Raw genomic sequence first — 269 nt, forward strand, 5'->3', positions numbered from 1 at the left:
ATTATATTGATGTGGTGACAATGCTTCTTGTTTTCTGAATGTATGCTTGAACAGTGCATATGTCTTTTGAAGTTGTTGTTTAAGAATGTTAAATATGTTGGCTCTTGAAAGAATGATGACTAGGAGACATGTTATTTGATAATCTGAAAAATCATAAAAATGATTCTTGAAGCAAGAAAAAGCAGCAAAGAACAAAGCTTGCAGAAAAAAAATATATAATAAAATAGGCGAAAAAAAAATAGAAAGAAAAAGAAAAAGCAAGCAGAAAA

This window comes from Arachis ipaensis, chromosome B05 (assembly GCF_000816755.2).
Source record: "Arachis ipaensis cultivar K30076 chromosome B05, Araip1.1, whole genome shotgun sequence".
NCBI classification, from domain to species: domain Eukaryota; kingdom Viridiplantae; phylum Streptophyta; class Magnoliopsida; order Fabales; family Fabaceae; genus Arachis; species Arachis ipaensis.